The sequence below is a fragment of the Crocuta crocuta genome, unplaced genomic scaffold (assembly GCF_008692635.1).
Source record: "Crocuta crocuta isolate KB4526 unplaced genomic scaffold, BGI_CrCroc_1.0 scaffold238, whole genome shotgun sequence".
NCBI classification, from domain to species: domain Eukaryota; kingdom Metazoa; phylum Chordata; class Mammalia; order Carnivora; family Hyaenidae; genus Crocuta; species Crocuta crocuta.
Window position 1 is genome coordinate 434,516 of NW_027532161.1, and position 6,848 is coordinate 441,363.

Here is a 6,848-nt window from a genome sequence, read left to right on the forward strand (position 1 = left end):
GAAAGTAGACAGGGAAAGCATGGACTCCCTAAGGAAACATTTCTTCTTCTGACTGTTTTCCTATTCTAATTCAAGTCCCTCCACTAGCGACCCAAAGAAACACTTGCCATCTCAAATCACGTGTTAAGAGTGTCTTCCAAGTGAATCTCCAGTTTGAATACAGGGAAAATCAAATCCCATTGCAACAAAATCTGCGTAAATTCATCAAGTGTTAACTGGCACTAATTTAGGAACATAAGAACTCTCCAAAAGCAATTTAGCAGATCACTTTCTTCCAACAACATTTACTATAAACCAACTTAAGTACAATAACAACAAGGGTCTCCTCATTATCTGCTATAAAGAGAAATAAGCTATCATAATTATTTTATTAAAAAATTTTTTAATGTTTATTTCTGAGAGAGAGAGAGAGAGAGGCAGTGTGAGCAGGGGAGGGTCAGAGAGAGAGGGAGACACAGAATCTGAAGCAGGCTCCAGGCTCTGAGCTGGCTGTCAGCACAGAGCCTGATGCGGGACTCAAACCCACGAACCATGAGATCATATCATAATTATTTTATACCTTAGTAGTTACAACATGCATCTTATTTTCGGTAATGAACTGTTACATCGTGTTATGTGGAAAATTTTACATATCTTACTATGTCCTAAATTTTCTCCAATTTAAGCATTTAAGAATAGGTGAGTACCAATTAATATTTTCTCCAGCTGCACAGGTAACTACCAGCTAACAATAACTGACTTGATCTTAGTTTGGACAAGAAATCTCTTTTCTTTGCCTAAGTGTCACGTCTTGCATTATCTTCATGAATTTGATTGGTTCTGTAATTTTGCAGCAATCATGATCAGGAAAATACTCAGTAATAAGCATTTGGTCACCACCACCAACTTGATTAACCTGGCATTTTCCTATATAGGTGAAACCACAGCACAAGATAAAATAAATAACTGTGATATCAAGGATAAAGCATATTCATAGATACTACTGGTACTAGTACATATTTTGACTAGTATATGAAACCCATGCTGATGGCTCTGCATTGCNGATCTTGCAGTTTGTAGGTTCGAGCCTCATGTCAGGCTCAGAGCCTGGGGCCTGCTTCCTATTCTGTACCTTCCCCCCACTCCCCAAGCCTCTGCCTCTCCCCTGCTCATGCTCTGTCTCCATCTCTCAAAAATAAACATTAAAAATTGCTTTTAATTTGACACTTCTAAATTCACTGTACCTCCAGAAGAAAAGTGAGTTTAAGACTGACTTCACCAGTGGCATTATTCTGTACTGGACAGGTTCATGGTTTTAATTTAGTCACTGAGAAGAAGTTGCCACCAGGAAAAGGCACTAGTTTTTTTGTGGGTTTTTTTTCTGTTTTACTTTTTGAGGCTTCAAAATAATGCCTGGACATGGATGGGGTGATTATTACATAAAGCTCAGATAAACAAACTACAGCTTGGTAAAAAACACACACACACACACACAAAAACAAACAAAACAAAATAAAAACACATTTTTTGAAAGCCACTGCAAAAAACAAACAAACAAACAGAAAACCCCAAGCTCTGAGGATTTAAATAGAAATACCTAGAAGGTAGGTTTCTGAAAAATGTATCTCACAGAGAGAGAAAGATAAAGAGAGAGAGAGCTGGATGATATATATATTCTGATGACATATTCCATAACTTAAGATGATGGAAGTTAGATAAACAGGCATGGCTTCTTTAATATGATATACAAAGCTGACCTTACATAATAAGGCAAGTAAGAGTCTGGGCCAGTCAGGGTTCTAGTACACCTACGTAATTCAAAAAATACTAGGCTCCTTTGTTCTTGATATTTAGGTGTGGCTAAAGGAGTGGTGTTTTGTGTTCCTAATTACTCTCTCTGGCTAGAGACTCAAAAGGTAGGTGCCCTGCTTCTTCAAGCTGCCTGATTACTCTGACCTTATTTGACCAGGTATATTTCAAGCTGGGGAAAGAAGAGGTACTTGGGATAGAAAACTCCAACTATGCTCCCCTAGAATACACTAGATATCCCTGACCAAAATTTCACCACTACATACTGGCTGTGGTTTACAACACAGGCATTGTGCAAAGGACCCAGTTTATATGGCACACCTTTATGTTGCACAGCAAACTGGTATTGTTTTAACTCTATTCAACTCAGCCAGGGACTGTAAGAGGAACTGGAATACGCCTTCACACAGATGGACAAGAAGTAGAAGAATCTGCGTCCAGTTCTACTCTAGAAACACCAAGTATGAAGCCAATAACCTTTTGGTTTTACTTAGACATTTCAGATTTGGTTTTGCTTGAATTGTCCTGAAATTACTTCAGTTCTTTATTACCTTTTCCAAGGCAAACAAATCTTCATCTTCTAATTATTCCAGAGAATTGTGAGTTGGTGACAAAAGAATAGCGCAGAGGCTCTTGTTATCTTTAACTCACCTTCAAAGCAAGTGTTTCGAAGCATGCTTTTAGAAGACCGATGGCGAAAGGGTATGGACCTGTAAGGAAGCTTTGCTGTTAATATGTTTGTTTCCCAAGTGGGAAGTGTCTCCGATTATTCTGCAGACGTAGAAGAATGGGGGGTTCTATTATGTTATGTTTGTAAACAATGCCAATTTACTAAACCAGGTCCCTCCCCTGAGACAGCTTTCTACAAAGGATACTATTAATGGATTGCTGGTTCAATCTCCCTATGATGTCATTATTTCCAAGATCTTGAAAGAGACTATTTTGTTCAGGGTGGCTGTAGGCTCTATTTCAAGAATGGTACAAAAGCACCATTATTCTCCAGGAACCCATCAAAACACTGTTTATCTTTAAAGTTTAACTGTTGTCGTTCACTTCTGCAACACAACAGAAACATGCAAGTGAGTGGCATGTCGAATCTAGCCACAGGCTATTCATTTCACTTTTAGAGCTTGGCCCTTAGCATTGTGGAGAAATAGCAAACTTCAGTGGACAACCAGCAATAGTTTATATCTGCTCACAAACTGATATCATACTTGGCTATTAGGTTTTTCAGCGAGAATTCAAGTGGCTCCTGCAGATGGTGTATATTTTTGATCCAGCCCTTAGGATTTAATGTGGCTTACCAACACTCTGTAATTATAATTGAAATTCATCAGCAATAAGAAATGAGCCTCTTGTTTCATAATAACCAAGGAGCCTGAACACCCCTTTTCTAGAGTACTAGGAATGATGACTTCTCTTTCTCTTCCTCCTTATCTTTTTTCTCTCTCCACTCCACAAACTCCACTCTACCCCACCCCCAAGTGTGAGAGCAGGCCTGCACAGGCAGGCATGTGCTCACAGGCACATACACAAATACACGCACGTGCACGCGCACGCGCACACACACACACACACACACACACACACACACCCTGCACAGCCTTTCAGTGACTTGCATTTTAACACACAAATTTGGTGGAAAGCATTTTAGAGGAAAACTTTAATCAAGATCTATGGCAACTTTAGATGAAATGATTAGGCATTATGAATAACTGTCATTAATTTCTCATTCCTCAAAAATGAATGCTCTTCATTTGCACAGGGCTACACTAGACACTCAGAGAATGATCAGTAGATTAAAACAGAAAACCACCAACTTACAGGTTCTGGGAGTCAACAGGAAAGACAGATGATCAATTATACTCTAGCTAATGTAGTCAAGAGTCATACTATTGCATAGGTGTTGAATTAGATACAACCAAAACTGCTCTTTTGTCACAAGGGCTCTACCCAGGTGTGTGAAGGGTGAGAATCCAGGAGCACTGACCCTACAATTTTGAAGGCCATTTATTAAGTCACAAGCAACTGAAATAAGTGTTTTCATCATATCTGGTGCCATCAGAGACAACCCCTGTGTCTGTATCATTCTGTCTGCTTTCAAAATCTAAATAACCATTTATTTGCATATTTTCCCAATGAGAAACACTCTAATACTGGCCTCCTTTCAAAAACAAAAGCCCAGGCCAGCAGATGCACAGCCATGATCTAAAAATCCCAGAGATAAACCTCCCAAACACCAGCCACACAGGGTTATGACTAGAGATTGGTGAGCATACCAATATTGCTTAATACACTCTTCATATCAAACTAGAGGATCTAACACAGAAATGAGACATAGCCTAGGGGAAATTTCCAGGGGGAACTTCCTAACGTTTCTGAAGAATAGGGTTGCAAGACATCTCGAGCTGATCAGATCTCAGCCAGACTGACAAGAGCACATATGAAAGGAGATGGATTTTAGGATCACAAAAATATAGTAAACAAGTCAAAGAACTCTGTGTTAACACATGTAACAAAACACAAAAATGTTTCAAAATTCTAGAATTTGGGGATTCCTTTACAAATTTTTTATTACCTTTATTCATTTTTGAGAGACTGAGAGAGACAGAGTGTGAGCAGGGGAGGGTCCAGAGAGAGAGAGGAGACACAGAATCCAAAACAGGCTCCAGGCTCCGAGCTGTCAGCATAGAGCCCAATGCGGGGCTCGAACCTGTGAACTGTGAGATCATGACCTGAGCCAAAATTAGACACTTGACCAACTGAGCCACCCAGATGCCCCTAGAATTTGGGAATTCTTGGTCGACAAGAACTAGCTCTATAGGGCAAGAAATACTGAGTTTTTTAATGACCGCTTCCAGACTTGAAGGTAGTACATAAATATATATTTAATGTCAGCCAATGTCCCCATTGACCATGATATCGATGCTAAGCTGTTCTCTGTATTCGAGGAGCAGGTTGCTGCTTTTACCTGCCAGAAGAATGACGTATACTCTGAATTATACTTTGGTGGTGGGGAAAAGGTTCTGCAGGAGTTACCTGCTGGCTATTTCCTTGGCTCCCTTGTGAACAAAAGCACACATTTTCAAGATGGCTAGCTGAGCCTCCAGGTATGGACTGTGACTGGAAAACAACTTATGCTTTGCTAACTAGCCTACATAGATACTAAACCCACTCATCTTGGCCACATTATTAGCAACTGAGCCAACCATCTTATGACTGATAATGTAGGATGTGGTGGACTGTTTTTAATTGCCAAAAACAACAACAACAACAACAACAAAAAACCCAAACCAACCTATGCACAAGATAAATCACCTAGTCTTTCACAAAATGGACAATGCATTATATAATTTGAGAGACATACTATACATTGTTTTGCATTTCTACAGCCACCTGCATCTGAAGATTTCTAGCGACTTTCCAGAGATTAATTCCCATGATATGCTAAGATGCCAAAAGAGAAGGGAAAGGACATTCATCTCAGTTTACAGGGAGAATGAGCCAGATTGGAGTCTCCCAGCAGCTCCAAACCCATATTCCTTGCATTCCTAAACTAGGCGGAGGAGGGATAGCCCAACCACTAAATACAGGCAGCCGGATGGGCCTAACTTAGCATATCCATCATCTTGTCTTAAATTGCACATAGTGATTATACATGTCATTCCCCCTGCTAGATCATAAGCTCCTGGAGGGTAAGGACCCCTCAGTCATAACCCTATGCTTTCACACTGCCTACCTAGTACAGGGCTATGTTCCCAGCCAGAGCTAAATACACACGTCATGTAATAAACAGAACTCTATACATTCTATGCATTTATAGCAGCTCTGAGTAATTTTTTCATAATGTTGCAAAAGCCTGTATACCTACTCAAAGCAGGTCTGAGCCATGAAGCCATGTTTGGAAAATCCAGTATCAGTCTAACTACCAAGCAATTGGGCACTGTGTAGAAGTCAGCTGCCATCTGATTATCAACACCTCGTTTTTTCACTTTACAAATCGGTCATGCCCAAAGAGCTTCCACTCCTATTTGAGCTGAACATTAGCATGTGAAGAAGGGAGTACTATCCCCATTGTCAACATGAGGGATATACAGAGAGTAGAGGTCAACTTACCCAAGGTCACAAATTAAAAGAATGCAGATGAGAATCTCAAACTCTTCTCAATTCCCCTTCTGTCACACCGATACAACATGTATCCAAGTAAACCACCCCCCACATGCATGCTCTTCATATGTACACTTTTGCCTTCCCCAAATATTCATATGGCAAGTTTTAGCTTTTTCATGTGAACCCACTTGAGGCTAGTACTTACTGCTTTCACCTGCTTTTCTCATCCAAAGACCCAAGGCTAGGTGATTTCCTGACAGAACTCCAACAAGTTTCATTGGCCAGCGGTACCAATTCTTAGACGGCTTTGTTTTAGAGCTCGTCTGTTCTGGGGCACTCACCAAGGGAAATCTGCTATCAGAGACAGGGGTGTGCTGTTTCAGAGAGCCTCACCTGGGAGATACCATTACAGTGTGTAATGGAGGGAAGCCGTTTCTCAGATCATTTGATCAGGAGGAACTGAGCTACTTGTTAGGCCGATTTGCAGAAGCAGCCGGACACACAAGGGAGGCACTGGCTCTTTTTACAGCCGCCTAGTTTCAATCCTAGATCCTGCAGGAGATAGCTCGCTACTGCCATACATACAGGCACGGTCACACAGGATACATTCGTGTTCTCTCTCATACACACAAGCAAATGAGGTCAGTTCTGCTGTGGTCCTGTTCTCTGCTAATATTTTTAATGAGCGACTTCCATTGTTTTCAGCAGGAACTTGACATTAATTAAATCCAATAAAGCCAGCATATTATAGTTGCAAAGTTCAAAGACAGGTTGCAAACAAGGAAGTCAATAGGTAGACCCTAGCATCCAGACATCATATACTGCATATACTATTTGGAACAAATAGTCCTTTTTTAGTGGCTTCTTAAGTTTCTAAATGTATGCAGCACCATACATTAATATTCATTCTGTATGCTGCAGGAGTTAATGCCAAGAAAATGCTAGTGATC

The 6,848-nt window shown here is 40.5% G+C and overlaps 1 protein-coding gene across 1 annotated transcript in view; it reads right to left on the reverse strand.

Annotated features, from left to right (window-relative positions):
- The window catches only part of PAK3 (p21 (RAC1) activated kinase 3), a 107,084-nt gene extending 100,853 nt beyond the window's left edge, over window positions 1-6,231 (reverse strand). The window contains exon 1 of the mRNA XM_077776455.1: window positions 6,104-6,231. The gene's annotated coding sequence lies outside the window, so the exon portion shown is untranslated. The remainder of the gene's footprint in view (window positions 1-6,103) is intronic.
- Between the last annotated feature and the right edge of the window lie 617 nt (window positions 6,232-6,848).